The sequence below is a fragment of the Equus quagga genome, chromosome 20 (assembly GCF_021613505.1).
Source record: "Equus quagga isolate Etosha38 chromosome 20, UCLA_HA_Equagga_1.0, whole genome shotgun sequence".
In the NCBI taxonomy this organism is placed as follows: Eukaryota; Metazoa; Chordata; class Mammalia; order Perissodactyla; family Equidae; genus Equus; species Equus quagga.
The window spans coordinates 2,415,909-2,433,245 of NC_060286.1; the positions used below are offsets into that span (position 1 = coordinate 2,415,909).

A 17,337-nucleotide genomic window follows, 5' to 3' on the forward strand; every position below is an offset into this window, starting at 1 on the left:
CCTAACCACTCGGCCATGGGGCCGGCCCCCAGAGGTTATTTCAATAGCAAAACTGACACAGCCTGAACGACACTGGGATCAGGACAGGCCAGACCAGGGATGGATCCTAGAAATCCAGACAGGCAGCACCTGGGAGGTTGTCACAGCCACCGAAGGGCCATCCGGGGGAGCAGAAGGAATATCGTGTCTAAGGGGCAGACTCGAGCAGAGGGCCAAGTAGGTGGCTGGCTCCCGCCCACTCTGGCAACGTTGCACAGGGACACAGCCAGGAGCTGGGGCTTGGGAGCAGGAGGCCGGTCCCTGAGGGCTGGTGAGAGCCAAGCTTCTGGCAGAAAAGAAACGGAATCACCCTTTCCTCAGTCCTGCATGTGACAGTTTCTCTGCCCGCCCTTTTGCACACTGGTCTATCTGACTCCAAAGCTGGAAGTCTGAATGACACTAAACAACCACCAACGTCTCTGAGGACAAGCAGCAAGTTCTCTCTCCTCCTGGGCCCTGGCACATATTTATACAGAGTAAGCCTGGGTAAATATTTGTCGGATTAAATTGAAAAGGGGTTGTCCTTCCTATCACCCCCCACATATCACTGCCTGTTGTCTGCCTTCGGTGGGAGTTCATGGTGTCCTGGGCCTTACGCTGTGTAACTGCAAAAACCTGAAAACCAAAGCTCTGTGGCTGATTATACTGATACTGTGAATTCATTAACCTAAAGGGATTTCTAGATGAAAGGCTTAAGGTGCAGCTTCAATGACTGATGATGTGTGCACGGCCAAGGGACAAGTGAGTGTTACTGTCATCTTTCATCCCAGAGGCCTTGGGGAGCAGTGAGAGCTCAGCTTGGCAATGTGGTGAAATGTGAACGATAAATCATCGTGAGATTTGTTTTCCCCTCGTGCAGAGGGAGAAACCAGCACTATTATTATTTCTCATTTCACGTGCTCTCTTCCAGGTGTATCATGAACATCTGGGTCCCCGCTGCCCCAAGGCGCTCAGTAGATGGGTAGTGCCACTCAAAGAGCAGCCATGGAGGGAGGAAGCCGAGTCTCGGGCTGGAGCTGCCAGGATCTGTGTGGGTCCCACTGAAGTCCGGCAGCCCCGCCAGGAGTGCAAGAAGCTGGCTGTGGTCCCTCTGGAGCAGTGCACTCCTGGGGTAAACAAGCAGTGTTTGCCAGGAAAAGGGTATGGAACTGTTTCTCTTGGTAAAGTCTCCAAAAACACGTATTATTTGGAATCCCTGGCTCCTAGTTATTCATACACTTACCAAAAGCACCTCTGCCAGCAGGGAAGTAGAGGAAAGGCAGGCAATTACACTTCTGAGGCTCCTAGGATATTAAAAAAAGGTATAAATGGCTAAACAGGATTTAAAAACCATAGTATATTTTAATGTTTGTGTTTTTAAAATTAAAGTTGTATGATAAATATTGTCTTCTTTCCCTCCTGTTAGGAAAACTTTGCGTCTGAATCATAACCTCATTGGCAGATAGCTCAAAAGTCTAAATTTGAGGCTCTTCATGAATATGGGACCTGGATGTCTTGCCCCCTAATCCTACCCACGGTTCCCCCCTTGTCTCCTACCAGGCCCTGAGGTCCAGAATACAGCTCATTATGGTTTTGACTAATACCAGACTGTCCACTGCTCCATTCGACCACAGAGGCTCCCTTTGACCTCAAATCGAGCCTGAGTTTCCATCAGCCCCGGGGCTGCCCCGCATGCTAGACTCTGTCCTTGTCTGAAGCAAGTCTCCTGGGTCGTGAGAGCCTTTGCTGCAAACTCAGCCAATAAACCATGCTACTTGGCTTGAGTTCTCTCTCTGATTTCCCCACATGCACTAAAATTGTGAGAACTCTTTATTTCTAAATGCTCGGACACGTTCACCTGTAGCAACAGGAAAAGAAGGAATTCCCCAGAGACACTCTTTCGCTTGGGCACATGACAATTGCCTTCAAACCCATGGGGCCAAGAATAGGAGGTGCCCGGACGTCCTAAAACAGAAGCGCCTGATTTGGTTTCCATTGTAATAATACGAGGCACCGCCAGCACCCTCTTTTGAAAAATGGCCAAAGGGACTTAACCCAAAACATTAGCACATCTGCCTACGAGATTTTGACTTTAGGGAGCAATGGTCAGAGGGACCCGTTTCTTCGGAATGGGTGAATCTGCTTCTCCAGCTTTGGGGGGACCCAAGCTGGGGGCTCCTACAAGGCCAACTGACTTCCAAGTCAAAACCTAGTTGGGTGTTCCTTACTGAGACCTTTCCTCTAAGAATTTCAAGTCTATTTTAAAAGAATTAAGGAATTAGCACTCAACCCTTACACTCTCCAGCAACAGCAGGGGTTCCATCTCTTCTAGAAGTGGGAAATCTGAGGCCTTGGGGCCTGTTCTGTGTCCTTGGGTGGTGGACCTGATTCCTGCCTCAGAGTTCACCGACAGCTGAAAACATAAAGAGCTGGTGAGGAACAGGGAGTGACACCATTAGAAAGAGCTATCTGAAGAACTCTATACGGTACCCTAGAAATTATTATTATTTTTTTAAAGTTTGGCACCTGAGCCAACAACTGTTGCCAATCTTCTTTTTTTTTTTCCTGCTTTTTCTCCCCAAATCCCCCCAGTACATAGTTGTATATTCTAGTTGTGGGTCCTTCCACTTGTGACATGTAGGGTGCCACGTCAACGTGGTCTGATGAGCAGTGCCATGTCCGCACCCAGGATCCAAACCAGCGAAATCCCGGGCCGCCAAAGTGGAGCGCTTGAACTTAACCACTCGGCCACGTGGCTGTCCCCAACCTGGAAATTACTGATGTGTAATAGTGCCTACCCTTCAGAAAAAGAAGATAAGTGGAGAGCAGAAGGAATAACATAGAGCCTATAATATCATTAAAGGAATAAAAATATTTTTTCATATCAATCATCTTAATTATAGAGAGGTACAAATATGATGATGTAGCTGCCACTATATTTTTTGGCAAATGGCTACGTAATTTTATTCCCTCACAGGCTATGGCAAAGAGAAAACATTAAAAATTTTTTTAATCCCAAGGAATAATAAAGATACAAATGAAAGGAACACTTTTTTCCCAGACCTGATCACACTTATATTTGAAAAATGAGCACGCCTCTAAACATAGAAAGCTTCTGCCCACCAGACAAACGCTAGAAAACAGAGCTAGTTACTCTGTATTTATCTTGGGTGTTAAAGGAAGAGAAAATTATAAAGGAAGCATCACATGCATGACTAATTACTGATCTTTGTAAGTCCTCATCCCGTGACTTCCCGTGTGCCTTTCTAAAGGACATCATCACCCCCGCCTCTCCCCACCCTGTAATGCTCTTTCTCCATCAGGCAGTGCTCTCTTCCTTCTCCTTACACGGCTGGGGCACGGCGTTCCCAGGCTTCGGTCCTCAGCCCTCTTTCGTCTCCTCTCCATGCTGGGAGATGGCCTTCAGGCTCCAGGCTTCAACAACACTCTCCAGTCACAGCTCCAGCTGAATCTCTCCTGAGCTCAGACCTATATTTCATCTCCACCTTTACTCTTGGATGCCCTGTTGGACTTCAGATCTGAGGATATGCAAAACAAAACTCATAGTTTTCCCTCCCAGCTACTCCTTCTCTGTTCTCTATTGCAATCTATAACATCACTTTCCATTCAGGACCCACGTCAGAAGCCTCCAAGTTATCTGTGACCACACTTCCTTCTTCATTCAGGCATTCTATCTGCCATGGAGTCCTGTTAGTGTCCACCCCTAAAATATCTATCCTGATGTGCAATGGCAAATGGGTTTCATCTAATGTACTAACTCCGACTGATTAGTAGTGGCTGCCTGGAGCCCTGTGTTGAGAAGGATTCCGAGGTAGCATCTGATCTCATCAAGAAAAAGCACTGTGATCATTGATCAGTTCTGCTTTGGGTGGTGGTACACATGCCAAGTACTTGCCACCCAGCTCTAAATCTTCCCTGGTGAACAAACAGAGATAACTCCGTCCTGTTCCCACATCCACTGCTCTGGAGACTCTCTTAGAATAGGATTGCAATAGCCTTTTATGAGTTGCCTCCTTTCTGTCTCTCTCTCTCCTCCTCCAGTCTGTCATTCATCCAGCTCTTGCTTTATTCCTCTAAAGCAAAGAACTATCTAATCGTGTGTGTTTCAAAAGGCACTCTCATACTCGGATAAAGCATGCAGCATTAAAGGCCATTCAGAATCTGACGACAGCCCACCTATCCAGCGCCATATGCCCCGAGCGCTCCCAGATCAGACAGTACAGCCCTGTGTTCACAGCAGGACTCCAGGCCTCCCTGCCCAGTTTCAAACTCCAACTCTGCCACTTAACAGTTTGTGACCCTGAGCAAGTTATTTGACTCTATGGCCTCAGTTTCCTCATCAGCAAAATAGGAGAATAATCATACCTAGCTCATAGGATTATTGTGGGGATTTAATGAGTTAAAGTGTAGAAAAGGCCTGCAAGGGTTCCTGGCATGTAATAAACCCAGTGTAAACGTTCACTCCTCTCATTGCTACACGCCCGGCACACTTGCCCCTTGGACTTTGATCGGGCTGTTTCCATCGGCCCTGCCCCACCTTTCCCACTCCAGGAAGAAGAAAGTGTTCCTGCCCCGTCCTCGCGTAGCATGTACCATGTCCCTCCACGCCAGCAGTTAGCATGTTGTGCTGCAGTTGGTTGGTTACGGTATGTCCGACCTAATAGTTGGGAGCTCCTTGAGGGCAGAGAAGGTGCTTTACTTGCTTTTCGGTCCTCTACTTCCACCACGGTGTCTGCAAAAAACCCAGTAGACACAAATATGTCTGAATGATGACGTGATGAATGAATGAACGAATTGGCAGGAGAGGCAGAATGAGCACTGGGCAGTGATGATGACTATAGTTGAAACTGTTTGTTTATCTCCAAGAGAGACAATAAATAACAGTTTACCTCCTGGAATACTACACTAGCAGTGGGTAAATCTCTTCTAGATCTTGTACCAGCACATCAGCAGAAATCGGTCACCCAGCTCTGACTTTTTCTGTGCCCTCAGGAAGGGCTTGTATTAATTTAAATGTTATCGTGCTCATTCTCATCTCTAGAAACATGAACTTCACTTTTCATGGCCTAAGTCCTCCCCCACCTCCAATTCTATGCTAGATATAGAAGAAACAAACAGAAGCTCCCTGTTTGATTATAAGACCCTTGACCTTTACTCTTGATGGGACCATGGGCAAGTAGCTTGGAGGCGCCCGTGACCATGAGTATCATTGCAGCTAATATCATTGCACTGGGGGAGAGAAAAGATGAGGGTGGAATTGGCTGAGGGATAGGTGGGAAGCAGAGTGACAGTCCTGGAGAATGCAGCTGATAACGGAGAACTTGGATTTACAACCTGGATTAGAAAGAATGAGCCCTCTTCTGCAAAATACCCACCACCATTTGCCGCCTCACACTCTGGCTGTGATTTAGAATGTGCTTTTGTAGACACTAGACTTCCACAGTTTATAGTAAACAGCCAGGTGTAACTACACGCCTCTAAGCTTCTCTTCCAGGTTTATGACCTTGGTTCTGCCTTTGTGGGCTCAGAGCACGGGGCACGCCCTTCAAAAATGCAGAGAGGGGAAAACCTGTCTCTATGTTCTCCTACTTTCTGCAGAAGCCAGATGGCCCTAGTTCATTCCACAGAGAGATTTATGATTGCTGACTAGCAGATGCACTGAAAATATGCACAGCAGGTTGCCAATGTGCAGATCTAGAAGGATCTCTGAGCAGGAGTCTCTTGGTCTTGTGCCCCACCCCGCCACAGCCCTGGCAATGCCCACAGTTCTGTTTGCGCTGAGAGCACTGTAGCTCCACGGAGGTGATGTATCTCAACAGCGGCAGACACACTTTCTGGTTGACATCCTCCTCTCTGCTCTCTCTTCCAGAACAGTCTGGTAGGCTGGAGAAGATGCACTCAGAGAGCGTTTTGACAGTTCCATTTTTAGCAAAAACCTAGGGGAAATCCACATAAAACAAGCCTGTGCTCTTGGGGTGGGGGCGGGGAGGGGGTGGGGGACTATGATTTTGGGGGAGAGAAAAGATGAGGATGGAATCTGCTGAGGGATAGGTGGGAAGCAGAATGACGGCCCTGGAGAATGCAGCAAGGTGAAGGCCAGACTCATGAGGATTTGTTGGGGATGAAGACCAAAATCTTGCGGATCTGAGCAAGCCTGAGCTGACAGTGGACAGGCTGCAGAGCAGAGAAGGTGCAGTCCAACACCAAGTTCCCAGAAAAGACTTCCTGGGAGCAGGGTGTCTCCCAGGCCCCTGAGTCATGGGTGGGCAGTGTGGGATTCAGTGGGGAAATCCAGGAACAGAGTCAAAGAGCAGTAGCTATGGCAGCAACGCTGAAAGCCAGTTCTCTCTGGCTCCAGTCTCAAGCAGCACACACACAGGACCCAGCCTTCCACGTCACATGGGCTCCAGTGAGATTCTGCTTTAGGGCTCCTTGGTGGCAAGTGACAGAACCTGGCTTCAGCAAGCTGAAACAGAAAAAAGATTTTAAAAAGAGAGGGGCCAGGTAAGAGTGACGTACAAAATCCAATTGCAGGAATGAGACTAGGCCTCTGACAGGCCCTGGACCCAGGAATTTAAGTACTTCAGAACTCTCTGTGTCTCATCTCTTCCCTCCCTGAAACTTCTTGTTTCATCTCTGTGGACAAGCTTTCTCTGCTCATCACTTCATGTGGCAGAGCGTCTCATGTGGTTCCCAAGTTTACATGGCACAGACGCAGCCACATGTACCAACTGACCGACGGTCCTCAGGGGCCCAAATCCAAGCTCCCAGGTGAGAGAATCCAAATGCTCAGCTGTTTCAAGAGTTCACTCCTGATTCTATCAACTCCAGCCAGGGTGAGAGGTCATGAAGTATCAACATGGCTGCTGAGAGCCACCCCTGTGGGAATGGCAGGGAGGGGGGTTCTGGGAGAAGTGGGCAGGAAAAGATGTTTATTCTGCAACTTGTCTCTGTTGCCACTCTCAGTGTTGCTCTTGCTGCTCCCTCTTTCCTCACATCTGTACATGGGTGTCCCCTGCTCATTATTTAGGTCTCAGCTCAAACGTCACCTCCTTGGGAAAACGGTTCCGACCACATTAGCTAAAATAGTGATCAACCCCTCCCCACCTCTTCACATTCTCTGTCATGGGCTGAATTGTGTCCCCCCAAAATTCCTATGTTGCAATCTGAACCCTGAGTACCTCAGAATGTGACTGTATTTGGAGATAAGGTCTTTAAAGGGGTGGTTAAAGTTAAAATTAGGCCATTAGGATGGGCCCTAATCCAGTTTCACTAGTATCCTTGTAAGAAGAGGAGATTTGGACAAAGACGTGTACAGAGGAAAGACCATGTGAGGACACAGGGAGAAGGAGGCCATCCGCAAGCCAAGGAGAGAGGCCTCGGAAGAGCCAACCCCGCCGACGCCGTGATCGCAGACGTCCAGCCTCCAGAACTGGGAGAGAGTAAGTGTCTGTTATTGAAGTCACCACCCCGTGGTGCTTTGTGACGGCAGCCTTAGCAGACTAGGAAGCCCTATTCCTTTCCCTTGTTTTATGTTTCCTCAGAGAGGCAGATTGCATACTGGTTGAGTGCACAGACCCTGGCTCTGGGCTCTGTCAGTAGTAATGGCAGCAGCTGTGACAGGGCCTGGTGGGTATGCTAGAAGCCCTGCAGACGTAGAGAAGTGGCTGTGGTTGGAATGTGGGTTTCGGTAGTAGCTAGTGCAGAAGACAGGCCTGGGGTCAGGCTCAAGGAAGGGCTGAGGTGGCCAGGGAAGGCCCTTTCCACCTGCTGTGGCACCAGCGTGACCTTTTACTCTCCGGTGCTGCTGGCTTCCCCATCCAAGAAGACAGGTCTCCCTTCTAAGCAGGTTATGGCCTCCACTGCACCTTGAGGGGCTCTAGTTGAAGTATGGCAGGAGGATCTTGCAAACCAGCATCTGGCGTGTCACTGCCACCAACCCCATTTCATTTATTGACAGGTTTTGATGACCCTGTTCACTAGGTGAACTGGAAGGGGCAGATTTTGCGAAACGGCTGAGGCATATGTTAGGCCCCTCACTGAACACCTCTGCAGTGAAAGGAGTGTGTGCAGATGGCGGGAATAGACACAACAGACAGGCATGATCACTTTGTTCTGGATTTGGGAATTGGTCTGTCCTTAAAGCATAAATTGTGTCCCCATGACACCCAGCATCTCCTTCAACCCCTCAGTCTGCCAGCCACATGTTCCACATCTTTCCAACTCAGAATCCAGTCGTTGGCATCAGATAGACCGAATGTCCAAATGCCTGACTCAACTTCTCACTTGTCTCTTGGAAGTGTGGACACTATGTGGACACAGAATTGCCAGACTTGCCGTGGGTTCCTCAGGGTCCAATGTGAGAACTGGAAAGATCTGTTTGTTTTCTTTTTTCTGGCTGTTCCTGTGTTGTGCTGTCTGTAAGACTTACTATCAGCGTATTTTTGTTTATATCTCATAAGAGCTGCATCTTTTGTGAGACAGTCTTTCCTCATCGGCCCGCTGTAGGCTAGTTTCTCACCTCTTTTCTGATTTGTTCTAGGTTCACTCACACCTTTTGTATTTCCATAGTTCTATCCTCCTCTCTCTATCCTTCCTTTCCAATTTTATTTTCCTATTAAAAACTTGCCTCTGAAAAAAAATTGGCTGCGCTCTCTCCTCCAGGGTATTTTTTCTTTCTCTTGGTTACTCATCCTGGGAGACTCCCTCTTTGCTCTCGTCTTCATCTCCTAGTCTCTCCTGGCTCACTCTAACTGACGCTCCCCTCATCTAGATGCCCTCCGGGCCTTCTGGCATGCCACCAGCTTCCTCAAAGTTCCTCCTCCTCCTGACGAGATGCCTTTCCTAGGGTCCTGGGTTTTTTGTCGGGGTCCTCAAACCTCTGTGTTTGTAGAAATCAGCCACCCTATTGCTTGAGGGCTAATACTGGGCTTGTCCCTTATTTTAAATAGCACAGTAATATGTACATAGAAGTTACTGCATGATATTTTTATCAATTTCGTTAGATTGCTTTTTACGCTTATCTTTCAAAGAGTTTATATAGGCTTTGGGTTGGGTACTAATGAGCCATTTACTGCATATGTACATAAGTTCCCCGACACACCCTGATCATAGCCTTGGTTAGCTTTAAGGGGCATGAAACTGGGACCAAAGGTTACATGGGGATGTGCAAGTAAGGAAGTGAAGCCAAAAAGCTACCTGATCACATGATTAGGTGTAAGTGAGCCCGCTAAGTAGCAATGGCATGAGCTTTATCTATCCCTGAAATGACCAAAAATTACCAGAAAGACAGGCAAGAGGGTGACTCACCCAGTGTCTCCATAACAACCCAGCTGGCCGTTCCTTTTTCTTCCTACCAATGGCCACCCATTGAAGGGCAGCAGTGCCACACCTGACTATGGGGCCTTGTGACTCAAAGTCTTAAGATTTACAGCATTTTCTTAAGAGACAAAGGTCATTTCTGTGGGTAGCTCCTTTTTAATACCCACGGGTTAGTCATTTAATATGGACGATTCATTCAAGTAAGCTGCCAAGTTCCCTCTGCAGAGAAGAGGTTATATTTTCATAATGCGTTCCCAACCACACAGCAACTTCTGTGTGCAAGCCTAGAGGGGATAACAATGCAAGAAGAGTACCAGTGTTGAGGCACTTTCCAACTGATCCTAGAGGACGCCAAGATACCTTCTCAATTCCCTCAAATGGGTGCTTCCTGTGCACATTTCCCTCCTATGGTGGAAAACGGAATGAAACAATTTATCTTTACACAATGCATTATTTGGTTGTTTTAGGGAGTATAGGAATTATTTAGGAACCAGATTATACCTGGCTTTCTCTCTAGTTTACATAATCCAGTGGTTCCTGCAGGCTCGATGTTTTTCTAGATGAATCGTATGAGTCAGGTCTTCCCGATTCTGTTGCCAGACATGGATGAGTTTGGATGAGTAAATCACTTTCCCTAACGGTAAAAATAAGACAAATAATGCTTATCTATTTCCTCCAACAAAAAGATAAGCGGAAGTTAAAAGGAGAGTATACATAATTTGAATTTCCTGTGAAAAATGTATTAAAGAGGTGGCTGATAATTACTTCATAGCAAAGTTGCTTAGGGACTCGGTCTATTTATCCAAAATAAGTGGTCAAGCTTTAGTCGGTTCCCTGGGGAATAGATATTAAAAGAAATTTTTTATAAGCATGGCAACCTATTAATTGAAATCTTCACTCAAATTTTTTATCATTTTTAAGGGGCATTTGTTAACCAGAGGGAAGAGCTTTGAAAGTGGTAAAGTCAAACAGCCACAGGATTCTTCCCCAGTGCCCACACTATGAATTTATTCACTTAGCAAGTACTGAGTGCCTACTGTGTGCCACTGGATCCATCAGTAAATAACACAGCAAAGAACTCTGCATTCAGGGAGGGGAGAGGAAGGTAGGCAAATGAACCATACACAGTAGATGTAAGAAATAGGTAAAGTCTATAGCATGCTGGAAATTGATAGATACCATGGAAAAAAAGAAAAAGTAGGGCAAGGTCAAGGGGGACCAGCAGCATGAGGTGCCGGGGAAGGTCGCAGCTGTGATTTTGAAGGGGGTGGTAAAAGAGTAGACTCACAGAGAAGATGACATTGAACAAAGACTTGAGGGATGTGAGAGAGAGTCAGGAGAGAACGGGAGAAGAGAGTTCCAGATATTGGGAACAGCCTGTGCAAGGATACCAAGTCCAGAGTGAACACAGCATCCAGGGAAGGAAAGCAAGGGGGCCCTTGTGGCCTGGTGGGGTGAGCAAGGGGAGGGTAATAGGAGAGGAGGTCCGGGTTAAACTCCAAATTTAAATGTCTGCGTCCTTCAATTTTCTCTCTTCTTTTTTTTTTCCCAAGATTGGCACCTGAGCTAACAACTGTTGCCAATCTTTCTTTTTTTTTTTTCCTGCTTTTTTACTCCCCAGAACCCCCAGTATATAGTTGTAAATTTTAGTTGTGGGTCCTTCTAGTTGTGGCATGTGGGACGCCGCCTCACCGTGGCCTGATTAGTGGTGCCATGTCCTCGCCCAGCACCTGAACTGGTGAAACCCTGGGCCGCCAAAGCAGAGCGCGAGAACTTAACCACTTGGCCACGGGGCCGGCCCCTGCTTCAATTTTCTTAGTAGCAATATTTTCTAGTAAAATGTAATTTGGACTTTTCATTAATTCCCACCCTTCAATCACAGTGTATCAGTGAGATTACACCACAATACCACATTTCCAATTTCCATTTTGGTTTACTGAGTGAAGTCATTGCCCAAAACACAGAACACGTGGACCTGTTTCACCACGTTACATCAGAACCACCAGTTGGCCAGCGCTAGCCAGGCCTCCTCTGTCCCACTGAGGGTGTTCATAGGCTCCCCACAGTCCTGTTCTTGTATGAGCAGTGTGCCTCCCCTAGCCCCCTCCTGCTCAGTGCGCCCCACCCCCTGATCAGAGCAGACCCCTCTCATGCTAACAAACCAGTGTGTCAGCTGCAACTCTGACTCCCGCCTAGGGAAGTGCGCATCACCTCCCTGAGGGAACTCCCAGGGACACCGCCAGTAGTGGGCCCTGGTGAGAATGCTGCCGGCTGCTCTGGAAGTCTGCAAAGAGCCAGCTCAGAGCCAGGGTGTGTGCAGAAGAGGGAAGAACGCTGCCTCATGCCCAGGACTGGATTTGTCACTTAGGCCTTGATGCAACTTCTCTCAAAGCTCACACGAAGACAGCCCCGCCAGCTTCTGGCCCGGTCCTCCCCCTGTGGGGCCCCAACTCAGCAAAAGAGGCTGGGCTGCGATGGGTTCCGACATACCCTCCTTAATCCTTTGTCCTTATTCCATTCTCTAGCACCAAATCCCTTCCTCCTCTAGCCCAAAAGCCAAAAGCTCCCAGACATAGGTCAAGCAGGTCTGGAGGCATTCTCACATATGCGATCAGCCGACACAGAACCCCAGTGTGAGAGAAGAAACCGCCCCTCAAACTGCAGCACTGGAATCAAAGAGCAACCCAGCGCCTCCATCCCCTCGAAGAACAGAGAAGTTTTCACCCTGTGGTCAGCCGTTCTTTCCACTTCTGGACGACCCCTTCCAACTGCTAGATGTACCAACTTCTGGTGGCCTGTTGGTAGTGGGATTTTCTTTCTTTCTTCCCTCCCCTCTCATCCCTTTCTTTCCTCTTTTTCTTTCTTTCTTTCTTCCTTCCTCCCTTTCTTTCTTTCTTTCTTTCTCTTTCCTTCTTTTTCTTCCTTCCTTCCTTCCTCTTTCTTTCTTTCTTTTCTTTCCCTCTCTGTCTCTCTTTCTCTCTTTCTTTCTCTCAGTGTATTCTTCGCCCCAATCTGTTGAATGGCAAATATCCCAGTTCCAAACACTTATTTCTCAGACCCTGACATACTTTCAGTTGGATCTATGTTGTGATCCCGGCCGTATCTAATTCTCTGTGCCCATCTCTAAAATGGGGATAAAAACACCCCCCCCCCCCATATACGCACGGAAAGCACTAGGCAAAGCACAAGGTACATAACCAGTGCTCGATGAGTAGCAGTAGTGATCTAACTTCATTGTTTGATAACCTTTATTTTTTGATAAGTGATTACCATAATAAAGTTAATTAACACACCCATCACCTCACATACTTACCATTTTGTGTGTGTGTGTGGTGAGAACATTTAAGACTATTCTCTTAGCAACTTTCAAATAAAAATATAGTATTGTTAACCGTGCTGCACACTAGATCCCCAGAACTACTCATCTGGCAACTGGAAGTTGGTACTTTGACCAACGTCTCCCCTTTCTCTCAACCCCCAGCCTCTGCTAACTGCCATGCTACTCTGTTTCTATGAGTTTGGCCTTTTCAGATTCCACATATAAGTGAGACCATGCAGTATTTGTCTTTCTCTGTCTGACTTATCTCACTTAGCATAATGCCCTCAAGGTCCATCCATGGTGTCAAAAATGGCAGGATTTCCTTCTTTCTCAGGGCTGAATAATATTCCTGTGTGTGTGTGTGTGTGTGTGATTTTCTTTATCCATTCATCCATCACCAGGCACATAGGTTGTTTCCATGTCTTGGTTATTGTGAACAATGCTTCAATGAACATGGGGATCTTCAAGACAGTGATTTCATCTTCAGTGGACATATACCCAGCAGTGGAATTGCTGGATCATAAGGTAGTTCTATTCTTAATTTTTTGAGGAACCTCCATACTAGTTCCCATAATGGCTGCACCAATTTACATTCCCACCAACAGGGCACAAGGGTTCCATTTTCTCCACATCCTCCACAGCACTTGTTTTCTCTAGTCTTTATGATAATATCCATTCTAACGGGCATGAGGTGATATCTCATTTGGTTTTGATTTGCATTTCCCTGATGATTAGTACCTTTTCAGCACCTGTTGGTCATCTGTATGTCTTCTTTGGAAAAATGTTTATTCAGATCCTTCACCCATTTTTTAATTGGATTATTTGGTTTTTTGCTATTAAGTTGTATGAGTTCCTTATATATTTTAGAGATTAACCTCTTACCAGATATACGGTTTGCAAATATTTTCTCCCATTCAGTAGGTTGCCTGTTCATTTTGTTGATGCTTTCCTTTGCTGAGCGTTTTAGTTTGATGTAGACCCACCTGCTTATCTTTGCTTTTGTTGCTTGTGCTTTGGTGTCATATCCAGAAAATCATTGCCAAGACCAACGCGAGGGAGCTTTATCCCTACGTTTTCTTCTAGGAGTTTTAGGTTTTCAGGTCTTACAATTAAGTCTTTAACTCATTTTGAGTTAATTTTTGTGAGTGGATATATTTTTTAAAATCCATCTTGGACACCTTTAACCATTTCACTCACCTATTACCCAGCTAAATGATACCAAATAAATACCACCTCTTTTGCAAGCATCGCTCTTTGTTGTAACAACCTTTCTTAGAACTGTAGCTTTGTCCTGTTCCTGCCTTGACCAGACGTACTTTCGTATTTAACTGTTCCTTCCTTCATCAGGACCCTCCGCAATCTTTGAGAAAACAGATAGTCGGACTTTCTAGGAAGAAATTCATTATTTCGCTTCTACATTCGTGAAACAAATATTTACTGAGAACCTAGTAGGCAGCAAACCCTGCGTAGACGATGAGGATGCAGTGGGGAGCAAACAGCAAAACAGCTCAGGGCTCTCCGGCTGAGAGGTGTGCACCTGCGTCTCAGTTCAGAAGCGGAAGGAATGCGAGGCTAAGAACAGGGGAGCATCTCACCCAGCATCTCAGAAACTCCACAGGGCACTGTGCGCTTCTTGGGAAGCCTTCGATGCTGAGAGACGGTTTAGGTAAAGTAAACACAGAAAGGAGGGAGCGCCTGCAATTCCAGCAGAAAATCAGTAAGCACGGGTAAAGCAACAAGCAAAACTCCCTAAAGAAGCGCGCAATAGGGGCCCGCCTGGTGGTGTTAAGTGCGCACCTTCCGCTTTGGCAGCCTGAGGTTCGCCTGGTCCGATCCCGGGTGCAGACATGGCACTGCTTGGCAAACCATACTGTGGTAGGCATCCCACATATAAAGTAGAAGAAGATGGGCACGAATGTTAGCTCAGGGCCAGCCTTCCTCAGAAAAAAAGAGGACGATTGGCAGCAGTTAACTCAGGGCTAATCTTCCTCAAAAAAAAAAAAAGAAGCGCGCACTAAACCCTCCGCAGACTCTCGCGTCTCAGCCCAAGAAGTCGCCAGGGCAACCTGGAGAGAGGGCGGAGAGCGCGGCCACACCCCAGGCGCGGGCGGCGGCCGGGCGGGGCCGCCCACCAGGGGTGCCCCGCTCCCGGGCCAGGCCGGCGCCCGGCTGTCGGGCGGGGAGAGGTCGGGGTGCAGGCGGCGGCCCCGCCCCGGGAGAGGCGGGCAGGGCGGGGGTATTAGAGGCGCGGAGCCGCCGCCCAGTCCTGCACCGAGCGCGTCGCAGGAGCCACCCGGAGCGAGCGAGCCAGCGAGTGCCGGCGCGGGGTGAGGGGCTCGGGGCCGGGCCCGGGGACGGGGTTGAGACGGGATGGGTCGGAACGGGGACGGGCCGGGCCGGGGCCGGGGACTGGCCTGCGGGCGGCTCCCACCGGGCAGGGCGAGGCGCCCGGGCGCGGCTCGGAGCGCGGCCTTCTTTGGGGCGCGCGGCGGGCGCCTGGGATGGGGGTCTTGGCCTCCTGGTGTCGGGGCAGTGGGCGCCTTCTGGGCAGGGCTCCAGAGCCTTTCATCCCCCGAGAGAGGATTCTGAGACCCAGGGAGAGTCAGCGACGCCTTACGGAGTCTCCGGTTCCTCGTCGGCTGCGGGGCTGCGGCCGCGGCACCGGGCCCTCTGCGACCCCGGGAGGCCGTGTCCGGCGGCGGGTGGGCGCTCTCATCCGACCCAGCGGCCGCTCCAGCTGGGTGTTAGGAGCCGGGCCCCCTTCCCCAGGACACGGGGGTACTGCCAAGGACTCTATCGGGCGGCTCCTGCGACCCGTGACCTGGCTGCCCGGCCCCTTGATCTTGCTGTGGGGCGCGAGTGAGGTCTTCTCCCAAGCCCGGCAGCGTCAGGGGCTGCAGCCGCTCTTTGGATGTTGATCCCACGGAAGATGGTGCTGCCCCAAGGCCTGAGTGGGCATGTGCCCGGCCCGGCAAAGACCGCAGACCCCGAAGTTTTGCAAATCAGTGATTCATCCCTGCCCCAATTGGCTAATTGGGTTTGAGGCTCTCAGCTCTGAGCTGAGATGTGGGGTGGGGACGGAGGGTTGATCGCAGTGTGCAGAGCCCTAGCGCGGGCGGTGGGAGGGGAGAGTTTAAACGTGTGCTCCAGGATTTGCTCTGAATTATCAGTTGCTCAAATGGAGCAAGACAGTGAGTGCGCCCCGAGGGGCCGCAGCTCAGGGCCGGGCGTTGGGGCGCGCGGGGGCGGCTGTGGCGCAGGCTTCAGGCCGGCTCCTTCGAGTCTGCGATTCCTGTTCCAGACACTGTGTAGGAATATTTGTAAGGTGGCTCCGGGGAGCTGGGCTGCTCGACAGTGAGGGCGCTGGACCTCAGGGACCCAGTCTGTTTCTAGGGTTCTGCGAAAGGAACGCAGACAGGCTCAGTTAATTCTGAAGAAAAGGATAGCAGTAAAAATTGACTGCTTGGGCACAGAGCATGAGAGAGAATTTTCACCAACTTCAAAATTCTGACTCACTTGCCTGAAGTTTATGACGTTTATCTTTTGTACTAGGAAATTGTGTTTCCATTTAAGTTAAAATTTAATAGGAATCATTTTTTCCACGACAGTCGCCTCTTCAGACATTGACCCCGAATCCCTGGGGTGGAGTCTACTCCTTGGGTGGGCGTGCCTCCTCTTTGATCCTGGGGAGGCTGGAGCTGCCTCCTGCATCCCTAACGTTTGGGGGTTAGAGTTAAAATCAGCGCTTACTCCATATTCTGGGGAGAAGTTTGATGATGGTCCTTGAATGTTTCGAGCTTAGAAGTAGGATGTCTCCCCGGGTTCCATAACTAGTAGAAGGGGGAGCGCTGGCTGACGGGTTGACCCCAGAGCTGGTTAGTTCAGTGCGAGAGGCAGTCTCCCTCTGCGGAGGGGTCCTCGATGATATTCGCTATGCCGCAGATATACCTAAGTGCTTCATAAAGACTTTTCTCTTATTGCTAATGAGGTCAAAAGGCCAATGTTGGTCTCAGGTATAATTTACGTACCTGTTTCCCCAGAACCCTCATCAGCCAGACTCTGTCTTAACTGCCGCAGAGACCTGTATTCATATAGTGTAACTGGAGAGTCTCACGCTGACCTTAACGCCAACTGTTTTGTCAACTCAACGTCCCTGAGACTCCTGGGAACTGATCTGAAACACAGCCTCTCTTCCTGTGTTGGTTCGGGACACAGGCTCCTGCTGAGGATCACTCAGTAACAGTGTGGTGCGTGAGCTGGCTCTTCTCGGGAGATGCGGACGAGTGAGCCTGCCAGGCTGTGCTTGCTGTCTGCTTCCAATCTGCCGCTGACGAAGTGTCATGTGTTCTCTCCTGACTGATGTTCTGCTTTTCCATAGGGAAAAAAAATCAGTAACTGAGAGGCACAAAGTAACTTTACCTTCCTTGATGCTGAGGAACTGAGAAAGAAATCCTAGTACAGGACCCGTTTCCTTTATCCCAGCTCAGCATCACTGAATTTGGCTTTGGGAACCGGACTTTCCTCAAGCCCCACTCTGTGTTCAGCAGGGCCAGGAAGCAGACGGCCTCTCCCGTGTCCTTGGGAGAGGAGTGTGGGCAGAGCAGGGGGGCGGGGGGGGGGGGGGGGTTCTGGGGAAGTACCTTCTGGATCTGCTTCTC

The 17,337-nt window shown here is 49.0% G+C and overlaps 1 protein-coding gene across 1 annotated transcript in view; it reads left to right on the forward strand.

Annotated features, from left to right (window-relative positions):
• The first annotated feature begins 14,869 nt into the window (after window positions 1–14,869).
• Window positions 14,870–17,337, forward strand: part of LGALS3 (galectin 3) — a 13,476-nt gene continuing 11,008 nt past the window's right edge. The window contains exon 1 of the mRNA XM_046647295.1: window positions 14,870–15,006. The gene's annotated coding sequence lies outside the window, so the exon portion shown is untranslated. The remainder of the gene's footprint in view (window positions 15,007–17,337) is intronic.